Consider the following 14,467-nt stretch of genomic DNA (forward strand, 5'->3'; position numbering starts at 1 on the left):
GATTTGTGTGAGGGGTGTGTCTGTGAGGTTTGTATGGTGTGGGGTGGGGGGTGTGTGAAGTGTGTTGTGTGGGCGTATGGACTGTGCATGTGTGTGCAGTGTGGGTGCTGGGAATGTGCAGTGTAAGGTGTGTGTGTCTTTGAGGTACGTATGGTGTGAGGTGTGTATGGAGCATGAGAGGTGTGTGCAGCTGTGTGTGTGTGTGTGTGCATGCTCACAGTATGTGTGGAATATGAGGCATGTGTTTAGTGTGAGGTGTGTGCATAGTGTGAGGTGTGTGTGTAGTGTAAGGTGTATGTAGTGTGAAGCATGTGTGGAGTGTGAAGCGTGTGTGTAGTGTGAGATGTGTGTGGAGTGTGAGGTGTGTGTGGAGTGTGAGGCATGTGTGGAGTGTGAGGCATGTGTGTGGAGTGTGCAGTGGGTGTGAAGTGTGAGATGCTTATGGATTGGCTGGGATGGGACAGGGCCCCGTGCCCGGGCTTTGCCGTGACCGCCGGTTTTCAGCCCTACCTGGCTCCCTTTTAGTTGTAGGAACCTGGGCAGATTCCCTGACTTCTGAGCGGTGCTTCTTCCATCTGTTGAACGAAAAAAAATCGCCCCTTCTTGATGAACGGGAAACAACGTGTGCGAAGGCCCAGCACTGTGGGGGGCGCCAAGAGCGGGGTTCTCCCCTTCTCATGGTGACACGCTGGTGTGTCGGGGCCAGGTCTGCTTGTGCACTGAAGTCCAGGCAATGACAGGTGGCATGTGTGTGGTGCCTACCTGTGTGGCCCCTCCCGCATGTCTCAAGCACGTAGATGCCCCATGCTCTCTGGCGTGTGCTCCCTAAGGGGGCCTGTAGCAGTAGGCAGGTACCTCCCTGACATGTGCGTGGGGGGCACCCCTGTGTCCTAAGGTGTGAAGGCCCCTGCCCATGGGGGCTGGACATGAGCTCAGTACAGCACCATCTCCAGGCAGAGCCAGGGCTGGGCCAGGGCAGGAGGGCGCACTGTCAGGCTGGTTAGGATTCTGGGTTAGGGGGTACCTTCCCTCACCTTCTCCTGTGGCCCTCCCCAGAGTCCTGGCCCCTGCCCATGGGCCTGACCCTGACCCTGAGACCGAACACCATAGGCCTGCCCACTGTCCCTCGCCCCAGCCCCAACAACTCTGCCTCCTCCCCATAAACTCCCCTCTTCCCAGGCCCTGGCCCCCACCTTGCAAACTTCCTGAGGGACAGATGCTTGAGACAGAGCAGGGATAGTGTGTGTGTAGGGGGTGAAGACACCCCGATCCCAGCCTCTGTACCCCATCCTGTCCTTTGGAAGGTCAAGAGGCCCAGGCCCCCAGCCCAGGCTGCCAGCCTGACAGTCTGAAAAGCCGATCTTGCACAACCGACGTCATCTAGACCTGGCGGCCACCTGGCCATCGATCCGACATGGCCTGGGGGGAGGGGCTGGCAATGAGCAAGCAGCAGCAAAATGCTGAGAGAGGTGTTTGAAAGCACAGACGTGGCTGGGTGCAGTGGCTTACCCCCACACCTGTAATCCCAGCACTTTGGGACGCCAAGGAGGGAGGATCCCTTCAGCCCAGGAGTTTGAGACCAGCCTAGTCAACATAGTGAGACGCTGTTTGTACAAAAAAAAATTTTTTTTAATTAGCTGGGCATGGTGGTGCACACCTGCAGATCCCACTACTAGGGAGGCTGAGGTGGGAGGATCACTTGAGCCCTGGAGTTGGAGGCTGCAGTGAGCCATGACTGTGCTGCTGCACTCCAGCCTGGGTGACAGAGCAAGACCCTGCCTTGAAAAGAAAGAGAAAAGGAGAGGAAAGAAGAGAAGAGAAAAGCACAGACAAGGGTCCCAGAAAGCCGTGGGGGTAGGGGACAGCCTGCCAAGGAGTCAGGGATTTCCTCTGTCAACAAGGGACACTCTTGTCCTTGCAGCAAAGAGACACGTTCACACAGATGACACGGAAGCCTTGTTGCTCTGGGAATCTGCATTCCTAACACTGAGCCTCAGCCTCCTTGGTCCGGAAGGAAAAAGAAGCCTCCGGGAGGCCTGGTGAGGGGATGAGGGGAGGCTTGGAGGCTGGGCATGGTGGGGGCCGGACAGCGAGGAACACAGGCCTGACCCAGCAGGACAGGGCAGAGCAGGCCTCGGTGTGCCCACCACACTCAGGTGACCAAGATCCAGCGGGGTGCTGGAGAGTGGGCAGACCCAGCCAAAATCCCAGTCCCTCCACGTGTTGGTGACCCACAAGATGTCCCCAAGCTACCACTTCATGGCCTACGGACGGTGGGTGATAAAGCTGGTTGTTGTAGGCCAAAAAAAAAAAAAAAAATGTAGGGTGGGCTCCTCGTCCGTATGATTGGTGTCCTTATCCAAAAGGGAAATTTAGAGACAGAGACACACGCCTACAGAGGGAATGCCGTGAAGGTAAAGGCAGAGAACGTGGCAATGCTTCTATAAGCCAAGGAACCCCACTGATTGCCAGCAAGACATCAGACGCCAAGAGAGAGGCCTGGAACACTCTTCCTCATACCTTCAGAAGGAACCAAGCCGGCCGACACCTGGATCTTGGACTCCAGCCCCCAGAACTGTGAGACACATTTCTGTCGTTCAAGCCCCTCAGGTGTGGGGTCATGTGAAGGCAGCCCTAGCCAACGAATACAATGCCCATTGCACTAGTATTGCGTAAATGCTATGCAAAGCCTGTTCCTGTGTCTAGCTTCCTCCCGGGCTCCTGCACACAGCAGGCGCTCACTCATTGTCCACTGAAGAGACTGAAGAGCCAAGATATCTGTATTTTTATCAGGAGCCTTCAGGCCATGTGATGCCTTAAGCCATGGAGTGGACGCTCAGGCAGAGCGGAGTTGGGGGTAACCTTGTCTGAGCTCAGAGAAAGCCCTAGAAGCAAGAACACAACAACCCAGCTCTCATATACAAACCCCCGAGTCACAGCACTTGTTCTCCGAAATTTTCCAGTTTGGGGTCTACTTGTTTCTTTCCCTATTCTCCCCACCCCCTTTTGACTGTGAGTCCCATGAAGATTTCTCAATCTTGCAAGTTGTCGGTCCCACTCCCTCGACACTCTTAGCCTAGAACAGTGCCTGGCACACAGGAGGAATAAACATTTGTTGAGTGAACAAATGACAGTTACTGTTAACTCCTTTGATGATAACACAGTAAGGATTTTGACAGCTGGGCCCTCCACACAGTCGATCACAATGATGCCACAAATCTAGGCTTCAGAGTGGGAATATGGGTCTCCACTGAGCAGAAGAGGAGACTGAGGATCTGAGAGGAGAAGTTCACCTGCCCCAGGTCCCGCCACCCACTGCAGGTGGAACATGGACTCCAGCCTGGTCTCTTTGATGGGGGGTGTCGCTGTTTCCAGGGGCTGCCATAACAGATGACCCCAAACTGGGTGGCTTAAAACAACAGGGATTTGTTCCTTCACAGCTCTGAGGCCAGATGTCTGAAATCAAAGTGTTGGTAGGCTCATTGCCTCTCCAGAGGCTCTAGAAAAGAAATCCCTCCTTGTCTCTTCCTAGCTTTCGGTCCTCTGGCAATTCTTGGTGTTTCCTGGCTTGGAGGTGCAACGCTCCAATCTCTGCCTCCATCATAGCACGAGCTTCTTCCTTGTGTGTGTGTCTCGGTGTTCAATTGCACACACTTTATAAAGACATCAGTCATCATGGATTTGTGCCCCACCCGAAACCAGCAGGACCCCATTTTAACTTGCTTCCATCTGCAAAGACCCTATTTCCAAATAAGGTCATATTCACAGGTTATGTGTAGGTGTGAATTTTGAGGGGACACTGTTCAGTCCTAGTACAAGAACTGATGGTACTATTCTGGGTGGGAGGAAAGGATCAGATAGCAGGAGGGCCACCCTCTCCTCATCCTCCTGTCCTGTGGGCTAGCCACGTCTCAGAGCTCAAGGAGGCTGCTGTGGGAAATACCTTACCACCTTCTCAACTCTTTGCTGAGCCGAGCCTCTCTCTGAAACCTACAGGGGAGGCCCAGGGTCTGTGGTGAGGAGGTGAGGGGCGGGCTCTGTGTGCTCCAGCCAGATGCTGTCTAGACGGTGGCTGGAAGCATGGGGCTCCTCTGGGCTCCAGGGCAGGGTATGAGCTTCCCAGTGCTGCCAAAACAAACTGCCACCAATACAACTGCTCAAAACAACAGACACGGCCAGGCGCGGCGGCTCACGCCTGTAATCCCAGTACTTTGGGAGGCTGAGGTGGGCGAATCAGGAGGTCAGGAGTTCGAGACCAGCCTGGCCAACATGGTGAAACCCCATCTCTACTAAAAATACAAAAAATTAGCTGGGCGTAGTGGTGGGCACCTGTAATCCCAGCTACTCAGGAGGCTGAGGCAGGAGAATCGCTTTAACCCGGGAGGCAGAGGTTGCAGTGAGCTGAGATCAAGCCACTGCACTCCAGCCCGGGTGACGGAGTGAGACTCTATCTCAAAAACAACAACAACAAAAAGAAAAAAAGACACTTATTCTCTCCCAGTTCTGGAGGTGGGCAGTCCAAACTCAAGGTGGCAGCAGGGCCACACGCCCTCCCTGAAGTCTCCAAGGGAGGGTCTTTCTTGCCTCTTCCTGGCTTTGGTGGTTGCTGGTGATCCCTGGTGTGCCTTGGCTTGTGACAGCGTCACTCCAAACTCTGCCTCTGCCATCTCATGGCTTTCTCCCTGTGTGTGGCTCCATGCCTCTTCTCTGCTTAAAAGGACACCAGCCATGCTGGATTAGGGTCCACCCTAAGGACTTCATCTTCTTCACATCTGCAAAGACCCTATTTCCAAATGAGGTCACATTCATAGGTTAAAGGGTCAGGCCTTCAATGTATCTTTTGGGGTGACACAATCCAGCCCATATTAAGCAGGGTGAGGCAGGCAGGGGCAGGCTGGCTGTTGACAATGCTGTGGACAAGTGTCCCGAAGGTTCCACATGACCATGAGTCCTCAAGTCACTTCTGAAGTGTGTCCTCTCTCTACACCTGAGCTACCACCATCCTTACTCTCCTCCCCCAAAATCACAGTTATGACCTGCTTCCTTCCACCTCCCACAGGCCTCTAAAGCCTGAACTGCTCAATAGATGCAACTTTTCTGAGGCCACCCAGGCAGGGTCCCCAGAGGCCATCTCTGCCATCTCTTTCCAATGCACGGTGTCCCTACTGCAATTCACTTGTTCGTTCATTTGACTGGTGTTGAGCCTCAACACAGCCACAAAAGAGAACAAGAAAAATAACATAAAAAGGATAAGGAGTCTGGGCAAGGTGGCTCATGCCTGTAATCCCAGCACTTTGGGAGGCCAAGGTGGGAGGAATATTTGAGCCCAGGAGTTCAAGATCAGCCTGGGCAACATAGCAAGACCCAGTCTCTACAAAAATACAAACATTAGCCAAGTGTGGCAGCATGTACCTGTAGTCCCAACTACTTGGGAGGCTGAGGGGAGAGGATCACTTGAGCCCAGGAAGTTGAGGCTGCAGTGAGCCATGCTCCTGCCACTGCACTCCAACCTGGGCAAGACCCTGTCTCTAAAAAAATAAAAATGTAAGGAGGTTAGGAAGCAGCAAGGAAGATTTTTTTTCTAGAGCCTTCAGGGAGAGAATGAGCCTGCCAACACTTTGATTTTAGACAAGAATAAAAAGAGAGGGGGGCTGGGCGCAGTGGCTCACGCCTGTAATCCCAGCACTTTGGGAGGCCGAGGCAGGTGGATTACGAGGTCAGGAGATCAAGACCATCCTGGCTAACACAGTGAAACTCCATCTCTACTAAACATACAAAAAAATTAGCTGGGAGTGGTGGCAGGCGCCTATAGTCCCAGCTACTTGGGAGGCTGAGGCAGGAGAATCTCTTGAACCTAGGAGGCAGAGGTTGCAGTGAGCCGAAATCCACCACTGCACTCCAGCCTAGACGACAGAGCAAGACTCCATCTCAAAAAAAGAAAAAAGAAAGAACAAGAACAAAGATGTAAAAGAAATAGAACAAGTCTCAGTTGCTGCCCTTGAAGAAAGCTGCCAAGCCTAGGGAAACAGACAGTGGGACAGAAGCTTGGCAGGCACTTGGCCATGGCGCTTCCTGCCCCCCGCCCACCACGTGACAGCACCCGGTGGAGGACAGGACCCTCAGCAGTACATGGAGATGCTTCTTATGTGCTTGGAGGAATAAGAATCCACCAGAATGGCCTGTCACCAACAGGTGTGGGACCTCTCAGGAGTCCCCATCTCTGTGGCTTGTCTTCCTCCATCTGTACAGGGATTTAAGGGTCCTAAGGCTTAGAATAATCTATGGCTTACAATACAGCTAACCAGACCCAGGATAGGCCTGATCTCCAATAAGAAAAATGGTCACTTCACCCATCTGAGGTGAGAAAGTGGAGTTTCAGAGCAGTGATTTGCTTGATGTCACACAGTCAGGAAGTGCTAGGAGCTGGATTCAAACCCAGGACCCTCTGGCTTCAGAGCCAGTTGTCCTTCCCAGTGACACCTTCTCCTGTCTCTGTGTTCCTTCCCACTGCCCACACCACCACTCCTGAGCCCTCGCCCTCTGTCTCAGCCCTGGGTCCTGGCCTCTGGCCTCTGTCTGAAGATGCTGCTAGGACAAACTCACCACCAGGCCCTGGCATGCCCAGTGGCTTCTTTCCCAGATGGGCAGTTGGGGTACAGATGCTGATCAGGGGTTTGGGGTTTGGGAGGGGCTGCTTCAAGCCACCTTGGGGACACAGAATGGAAACTCTGCATGCATCACTCAGCCTGACCTTCTCCTCCACTGTGGGATTGTAGCAGGTGGGGCTCCCAGAACAGATAGGGGGACTATATTAGTCCATTTTCATGCTGTTATGAAAAAATACCCAAGACTGGGTAATTTATAAAGAAAAAGAGGTTTAATGGCCTCGCAGTTCCACATGGCTGCGGAGGCCTCAAAATCATGGCAGAAGGCAAAGGAGGAGTAAGGGCACGTCTTACGTGGTGGCAGGCAAGAGTGTGTGCAGGGGAACTGTCCTTTATAAAACCATTAGATCTCATGAGACTTATTCACTATCACGAGAACGGCATGGGAAAAACCTGCCCCCATGATTCAATTACCTCCCACCTGGTCCTTCCCACTACACGTGGGGATGATGGAAGCTACAATTTGAAATGAGATTTGGGTGGGGACACAGCCAAACCACATCAGGGAGCCAGACCCAGAGAGTGGGTGGAGACTACCCAAGGTTGCACAGCAATGCTGAGGCAGGGCTGGGACTGGAACCCAGGTGACCTGATTCCCAGCCTGTACTCTTCCCAGTATACTGTCCAAAAATGAATTCTAAAAACTAAAACAAAAGAACAATATTACTTATTTCCATATACATAAGGCTTTAGGCAGAGAGTCAACAAAAATTTCCAAAGGACACAAAATTGCAATTTTCAACTTTTTTTTTTTGGCCTCAAAACGTTGCAGGCAGAGCCTCCTCTAAAGACAGTCCGGTTTGTGGGACTAGCTCTTGCCCTTGAAGGGGGCCCTGTCCAAGGTCACAGACACCTAAATTTCCCCAAGGAGGCTCTTTCCTGCTGCCCTTTCATGGGAAGACCCCAGCACTCACTCAGGTTCCCCGAGTACCTCTATTCTCCTTGGTCATCTGTGTCAGACAGCTGTTGACTTGGTGGGCCCGAGAGAGCTCCTGATACCAGTCGGCTCTGTTGCCTCTTCCCTCCACGTTGGTTTCTCAGAACCTTGGTCATTCCAGGTTTTCAAAGCCTCTAAGTAACTTCCCCTCCCACCTTTCCTTCCTTCCTTTCTCCTTTTCCTTTTTCCCTCCTCCCCTTTGCCCATTTACCAACCTACACATCCATTCAACGAACAACCTGTGGCAGGTGCTGGGATTCAATAATGGATGGATCGCCGAGGATCGAGGATCGTTAACTGGAGAGAGTTGCAGCTGAGCTCAGCGAGCAGGGGGTGGGGGCACGGAGCAGCCAGCACAGCTGGGGTCAGGAAGAAGCGATCTTTACAATAAATCCCACAGGATGCTCTTGCTTTCTCCCTCCCTCTCTACCGTGCAGACACATTTTGCTTGGCTTGCTTGTTTTCTGTTTTTAAAAGATGAGTGGCCAATATTTAAAAATAAGGACACTTTGCAGGAAAAACTGAATTTTCAGCTTCTCTTAAAAATGTAGAAGATCAGGCCTGCGCAGTGGCTCAGGCCTGTAATCCCAGCACTTTGGGAGGTGGAGGCGGGCGGATCACCTGAGGTCGGGAATTCAAGACCAGCCTGACCAACGTGGAGAAACCCCGTCTCTACTGAAAATACAAAATTAGCCAGGCGTGGTGGTGCGTGCCTGTAGTTTCAGCTACTCGGGAGGCTGAGGCAGGAGAATCGCTTGAACCCGGGAGGCTGAGGTTGCGGTGAGCTGAGATCATGCCATTGCACTCCAGCCTAGGCAACAAGAGTGAAACTCTGTCTTAAAAAAAAAAAAAAAAAAAAAAAAAGTAGATGATCTAGCTGATCCCCAACATGGCAACAATCAGCGATGGCTGCCCTGGAGCAATTTCGGTTTGACACAGACCTCACCACTCCCTATTGTATCACACTGCATGGGTTAAAAAGAGTTACTAGAGTCAGGAGCCTGAGTTTGAGTCCTGGCTCCACCACTTATTTAGCCACATGCCCTTGAGCTACAAGGTATTTGATTTTACTGGGCCTTCATTTCCTCATATAGAAAATGAGACAGTAAGCCTAAGTGTTGTGAAGATTGAGAGAACCTGTGTGAGGAACTTAGAACGGGGCCCGCATCTACTGGGTGTACACCGTCAGCATTTCATCACTGCAGCTAATATCTACCCAAACCCCAGTCCCTGTCAGCATCTGAGTTTGGGATCCCAGCAGCAAAGGTTTCATTGTTAGTTTCATATTTGCATAAATTACAAGCGATAGAATTCTCTCGCCAACATGTACCGTTCCTGGCTGATTGCTCGGACTGACAGTGTAACGGGTGCTCTCCTACACCCACTGTTACGAGAATCACTGGACCGTTGGCCGGGGACGGCCAGCCACCCACCATCAAGCCCGTTCCAAGCAATCCGAGCTCTCTCAAACCGAAATGTCCAATTTGAACAGTCCAGTGCACATAGTAGAAGCTCAATAAATAGATTACAATGAATGAGTAGCAGTTAGTGGGCACAGGGTGGGCTATCTTTTTTTTTTTTTTTTTTTTTTGAGACAGAGTCTCACTCTGTTGTCCAGGCTGGAGTGCAGTGGCGCGATCTCAGCTCACTGCAGCCTCCGCCTCCTGGGTTCAAGTGATTCTCCTGTCTCAGCTTCCTGAGTAGATGGGGCTACAGGTGCAGGCCACCATGCCCAGCTAATTTTTTTGTATTTTTAGTAGAGATGGGGTTTCACCATGTTGGTCAGGCCGGTCTCAAACTCCTGACCTCAGGTGATCCACCCACCTCGGCCTCCCAAAGTGCTGGGATTACAGGAGTGAGCTACCGCACCCGGCCTTTGAAATTTCACTTCTTCACCCCATTTTAGATGAAGAGACTGAGGCTCAAAGGGGCCAAGTGGTACAGAATTGGGAGGGACAAAATGTCCTCGGCCCTGAGCTAGGCGGGTGGCAGCCAGCACGGCTGGATTTGAGAGGTAGGAAGAAGACCTCATAGGTTTCCTTCAGCATTTGTCACACCTCCTAGAATCTTGTCATCATAGATTTGGGCCTTATCTCAAACCATCATCCCCCAAGACCTACCCAGGTGCTTGAGGGAGATGAGCTGTCAGGGATAGGAGGTTGGAAAGGGCAGGGAGGTGGCAGGAGACACCGAGCCTGCAGGTGTCCAGCTCATCCCCTGCCCCAAACAGCCATCACCAACACAGCAACAGAGTATCCAAAAGGCCAGCCAGCAAGTCAGCAGCTTCCACATCTCTGGCCCCTGGGCTGCCCTGGTCACAGCCCTGTCTCTGTCTGTCTCTCCCACGGCTAGCTCTTCTCTCCTAAGTACTTTACATTAACTTACTTCTTTTTTTGTAACAGGGCCTCACTCTGTTGCCCAGGCTGGAGTGCAGTGGCACAATCAATGCTCACTGCAGCCTCAATCTCCTATGCTCAAGGGATCTTCCCACCTCAGCCTCCCTAGTAGCTAGGACTACACGTATGTACCACCATGCCAGGCTAATTTTCTGTATATATTTTTTTGTAGACACAGGGTCTCACCATGTTAGCCAGGCTGGTCTTGGACTCCTGGGCTCAAGGGATCCTCCCACCTGGACCTCCCTAAGTGCTGGATTACAGGTGCAAGCCACAGCACCCTGCCACATTCAATTATTTCTTTCATCCTCACAACAGTCCTGGTATTGTCCCCTTTTACAGATGAGAAAACTGAGGCACGGAGAAGCTTAGGTATTTGTCCAAAGTCACAGCTGATAGGCAGCAGGGCCAGTACTTAACCCAGGCTGCGGGGCTCCAGAGTGAGGGGGCCAGTACTTAACCCGGCTGCGGAGCTCCAGAGTTAGGGCTATAACCACTATGCCACACTGCCCCAAGGTGGCCACAAAGGCTGAAAGTGTAGAATGAAGGGGGTTTGTTTGCTGCTGGACCCCCAACACCGTGACTTGCAGATACTAGGCCCTCCTAAATGTCTGTTGAATGAATAAATGAATGAATGAACAATTCCTTCCTCTTCTAAGAACCATCCTCAACCAGCTATCCAAAACTAGCTGAACTCTGGCTCAGCCTCTCTTGCTGAAGCCCCGCACGGCATTCCACAATTCCTCCCCAGGTTAGAAGCCTCCACCAGAGTGTTCACTGGCACCATTTCCTGATCAAGGCTTGTGCTCACAGGACCGGGTTGATTTTCTTCCACACCGAAGGAGGGCTGTGATCAGCTGGTCTACTTCTGTGTGTCCTCCAGAGTCACTCCCTCCCAGACAAGGTTGGAGACTCTTTGTGGACAGAGCAGTAGCCGGCCTCCTCTCTGTGGCCAGTGCCCAGCATGAGGCCAGGTAAATAGAGGAATGGGAGATGAGACATTGTCTGCCAGCTCTGCTCCTCCCTCTGTCTGCATCCTGGCTTCCTGGAATCGTAGACTGGGCACTCCCCCCTCCACTACCCGACCTGCGTCTCTCACCACTCAGCGCTTCCTGCCTCACTTTCTGCCAGGCTCTGTGATGGGAGCCTCGAGTGTGTCATAGCCCTGGTGGTGGAAAATGTCTCTAAGCAAGTCAGCCTAGGGGATGTCCCAGGCCTGTCACAGGTGCTGGTGGTGAGCTCACATTTAATCAACACTCCCTCCCCCACTACCGAACGCACTGTGTGGCCCGGGACACGGCACCGCCATCCCCTCAGGGCCTCTGGGCCTCTACTGAGGAACAAGACTTAGAACCTCTGTCATTCCTGTCTTGCTAGGTCACTGTGTGTTTGTATGGGATACCAGGGGTGCACACACTTTAGAAGCTGTAAGGAGCTGTGCCATGTGGGTGCTAAATATTGCCTGGGTTCAACTCCTTGCTCCACTGCATTCTAGCTGTGTGATCATGGGTAAGTCACTTGGCCACTCTGAGCCATAGGCTCAGCTATAAAATGGGCTAAGAATAGTACCTCTCTCATGGCATTTGCTTAAGGATCCAGTGAGTTAAGGATGCTTCCAGCGAGTGGAAGGATCAATGTGCTCAGAACAGAGTCTGACGCATCTAAGTGCTCAATACCTGCAGTTCTCGAAGACTTTGAAGGACCGAGAACATTCCACAGTGGCTCTCACAGATCCTTGACCCCAAAGCTGTCCCTCCCCCACTGCCTGTTGATAAAGCCCAAATTGTCAAATAGTGGCTGCTAATCTGCAAGAACAATTCCTCCCTCTTCCAAGCACCATCCTCAATCAACTATATCCAAAACTAGCTGAGTTCCAGTTGAGCCCCCTTGCTAAAGCTCCACCCAACATTCCACCCTCCTTCCCCAATTAGAAGGTCCTTTCAGAGTCTTCTTGTGCCTGGCTTTTCTGACTAAAGTCTTGAGCTAACGGGGCTCTACCTGATGTTCTTCCAAAGCTATTAGTATCACCCATAGATCCCCAGAATCTAGCCCAGGGTCTGACCCACGGCACAACAGTTGGTTACAACAGAGGTAGCTCAGGAGGGGGACAGTAGGAGGAAGTAATCTACTCTACTTGGGGGCAAATCAGAGGGCCTGCCAGAAGCAGAGATGCTTGAGTGGGGTTCTGAGGGATGCATAGGAACCTGAAGGTAGATATAGCTTGGGTGGCAGGTCAGGGCTACTTCAAACCCAGGGATCAGCAGGTGCCAGGCAAATGAGTCAGTTGCAATCCCTACTCTCATCCCCACCCCCCAACCCCAGCGTGAACTCTTGACGTAAAATACATGTAGTCCAGGCCTTAAGCCATATTCCATGTGGCACCTGGAACCACAGAATGTCAGGGCTAGGAGAGCACTTAGAAATCATCCAATCTGCCTGCCCAATTCACAGATGGGGCAACTGAGGCATAAGAGCAGATGGGACCTCCCCAAAGTCCCCCAAGCCATGGACGATCACATTAAGGACCTCAGCCATTATCCTGAAAATGACAGTGGGTCACTGGAGGTTTAGCAAGGATGTGGCGTGGCCAGATACGACCCTTAACCAGATCAGCCTGGCAGGGCTCAGAGGTGGAAGGATCAGAGGGGCAGGCGGCTGTGGGGACAGGCAGACTGAGGAGGAGGCTGAGCAGGCATACGAGTGAGAGGTGATGGCGTCAGGTCTGTGGCACGGAGGTCACCAGGGTGGGGGTGGGAGAAGCCAGTGAAATGCTGGCCCAGAGGGACACTGGACCAGCTTGGAGGGTGGAGGCAGTAGTAGGGGCTCAGCAGTTACGGAGGAGGAGGAGGTAAGACCACCTCGGCCTGACCAACCAGCATCGCCCTCAGCCTTCTCTCCTGGCCACCGTTCAGCCCCATCTACCTGCCAAACTATCAAAGGGCTTTGCTTTTTCTCCCACAATCACACTAATGGATCATGGCATCTTATTTTCCCCCCAAAGTTGACTGCCAGGAAGCTTAGAATGAAATTTTACTAGGTATTTTCCCATTAGTATAATTATCTCCTATGTAGCCTTCTATATGCTAAGGGCCAAAAGCTCCGGAGTCAGATGTACCTGAGTTTGAATCCTGATGCTACCAACCATCAGCTGCGTTGCTCCACCTCCCTGGGCCTGTTTCCTAATCAGCAAAATGGGGAATAAAGCACCTGCTTCTCAAGGTTGTTTCCAGATGATGAGAGATGACGCCCAGGCCATGCTGGCACAATGTGTAGAGTGGAAGTATTGGTTCTCTTGCCCCTTCTTACTTTGGTCTGTTTTTTCAGCTGTCAGTAATGAGGAGGACAGTGGTGGGTGCTTCATCCTGGACCTGGGCCTACAGTTTCCACCATAATTTACTTGGGAAATGCAGGCACCTGAAGTTGCTTCGAATGAGAGATGGCAGGTGGGGGAACGGAGGAAGCAAAATAACAAACCTAGTTCAACAAAGAGGAAACATGAGAGGCTGGAAGGCCCCCCCTCCCCCCACCTCTCCTCCTTTTTCTCTTACCCCCAAGATCTGCCCTGGCTGCCTCCTGCTTCCCGCTCTGTACCTGACGGTTCTCCAGGGCCCCAGCGGCTGCCCGGTCCCCAGCTGGTGCCGCTCCCGTCTCCTGAATCTGACCCAGGCCCCTCCTGCAATCTGACCACCACCCCTGCCGCCAGCTGCTTCCTCTTTGTCTCCTCTCCCAAGATCCACACTCGGATCCACACTGGGCATGACACACAGTGACCGCTGGCCCATCCCTTCATCTGCACCCGGTATAAGGTGACCCTGACTCTGCTCCCTGCCAGCTCAAGTCTCTCACCAGACATGGTGGGGACAGCTGGGCTCCCTGGGCTTGCCTCTCACAGGTCCCTCTCAGCTTTCCAGTCTCCATCCTCTCAGCTTCAGTTTTCCCTGCCTGGGAAATCGGAGTTGGGAATCCTAAGAGCTCCTTTTGTGTTAGGAACCTGAGGAATTATGCGGTCCAGAGATGTCATCAGCTATCAGCTGTGACCAACTGGGGGCTGCCTATAGCGCAGCATTGCAGAATCCGAAGCTGCACCCAGGCTCTGCAGGAGGAGAGCTGTGTTCAATTAGAAATGTCTGCCGTGCATGGGTGCAATTGATTAGTAATGTCTGCCATGAGTGTGGCTTTATGAATGCCAGGAATTGCCATCCCTGGTCTGGTCCAACTTTTATCAGGACACTATCTATCTATCATCTATCTACCTATCTGGAGGGAGGGGGATAGAGAGGGAGAGGGGGAGAGAGAGAGAGAGAGAGAGACAGAGAGACAGAGAGAGAGAGAGAGAGAGAGAGAGAGAGAGAGATTCGTCATCAAGTGCAATATTTCCCCAGGCATAGACTTGTGGGATATGGCCTTGAGCTGATACCTGGACACAGAATAAGACAGACAGTCCTGACTCCTATTAGTGAAAAAGATAT

Source organism: Pan paniscus, chromosome 23 (assembly GCF_029289425.2).
Source record: "Pan paniscus chromosome 23, NHGRI_mPanPan1-v2.0_pri, whole genome shotgun sequence".
NCBI lineage: Eukaryota > Metazoa > Chordata > Mammalia > Primates > Hominidae > Pan > Pan paniscus.